The sequence below is a fragment of the Falco punctatus genome (assembly GCF_963210335.1).
Source record: "Falco punctatus genome assembly, chromosome: 12".
NCBI lineage: Eukaryota > Metazoa > Chordata > Aves > Falconiformes > Falconidae > Falco > Falco punctatus.
Genome location: NC_137592.1, coordinates 19,906,579 through 19,908,235, shown reverse-complemented (window position 1 = coordinate 19,908,235; position 1,657 = coordinate 19,906,579). Strand labels below are relative to the sequence as shown.

Genomic DNA, 1,657 nt, shown 5'->3' with positions numbered 1-1,657 from the left:
CTGAAAGAGAGTATCATTGCTGAGAAAAAAAACAGAATCTAAAGCTGTTTGCTTTACTTCCCCATATAATTTCATTAAAGGGAATGAAATCATCCCTGTGATTAGGATTATTTGACATAGTTCCTAGTGCAAACAATCCTATGTACAGCAGGTGAAAAGGTAGGCATTGCATTCAGCTGTGAAATGTGTCCTGCTTTTCCTCCTCCATGACTGACTTAGTACACAGCAATTTTCTAGTGCTGTTGCTAACAACAGCAGACAGGAAGAGTGCAGTTCAGCCTAGTTTATGTTTAGGAAGAGCAGCACTGACTTCCCACAATTACTCCTTGAATACAGCATCAAGCCAAAGGAGCAGCAGGGGAAACAATGGAAGGCTTCCATGTGCGTAAGAATATTGTTTCTCTCCTTTGAAGAGCTTGTCATTAGACAATCGCTCAACATAAAGGAGACTAGGAGAAAAGAAAAACACTGATCTGTATCTAGCGAATAAAAGCAAAATTGCAGAGCAGTCGTGCCACATTTATCACCATGGAATAATTCCTCTTAAAGTGTTCCTGTTTGTTTCTAGAGACAAATTTAGGTAATGAACCAGAAAAGTGGAAAGGTTTGCATAAAGGAAATTCCCTAGGCTTTTCTTGAACTGGTCTTGGAACTTGTAGACCCCTTACGTTAACACTTCAGTAACCCACCAAAAACTACCCAGGACCCATCTTCTGCCGCACCAGCAAACTGAATCAATACCACCATGCACCAGAGCTAGCAGCAGAGAGGGACGGGCCCCTTTTGTCAAAGGTGAGCCAGTAGGTCCATTCAGCTGCACTCCTGAGCTTCTGCCCTCTCTGCCACAACACAGACTGCTGGGGGAGGGGGGGGGGGGAGGAGAAAAAAAAAAAAGGGGGGGGGGGGAGCATTTACATTTCCTCACCGGCTAGTCTGTATATTATCTTTATGTTGGGCATTGTTGTTGGGACTATCATCACAAAGCATGTACCTGGTATAAGGAAGACCAAGAGAGAGGGAATCAACAGAGGGAAGATGATCTTTGATTAACATACTGATCAGAATTTGGGACATCCGAGCTAATTTCTGTATTTCTTAAATACTTCCTGCACAACTGGCAGATCATGTGTGATCTAATAACTTTTCCTTTTTCTGCATAATTAGCTTGTCTAGCAAAAATATGAGTTCTTGAATGTTAATATAAGCTTTTCAAGGCAGAGTTTTCCTGTCACTAGATTTACATGGTGAGTGAGCTTATCTTCAGTGCATAAAAGTAACAATCACAGGGTTAAGAGTAAACATCAGAACGGAAAGAATAAGGAAGTATGATTTAACTCCATTCCTTTTGGTAGAAATGTATTTCTAAAATTTTATTCTGTGTATTACACATGCAATCAAATCTTATTTTAGCTAACACAAAAAAGGCATGCATGCCATCTAGTATATGCAACCTCTGTTAAGTAATACCTATACACACAAACAAGAACGCTGTCCTTCTGAAGCAATATATCTGTTCTTTTGGTGTATTTCCCGTCCAAAGAGATAATTCACTTTATGGAACTGGAACACTAATGAAAACCAATATATTGACTTGTAAGATGCAAGCCCAAACAAATTGCACAACACACAGAGTTAAGTAGTGATGACGCACAGACTG

The 1,657-nt window shown here is 40.2% G+C and overlaps 1 long non-coding RNA gene across 1 annotated transcript in view; it reads right to left on the bottom strand.

Moving 5' to 3' along the window:
• LOC308072137 overlaps positions 1-1,657 on the bottom strand; it is a 138,839-nt gene that overhangs the window by 70,332 nt on the left and 66,850 nt on the right. Inside the window, exon 3 of the long non-coding RNA XR_013931509.1 lies at positions 926-991. This is a non-coding gene — a long non-coding RNA (uncharacterized lncRNA). The remainder of the gene's footprint in view (positions 1-925; positions 992-1,657) is intronic.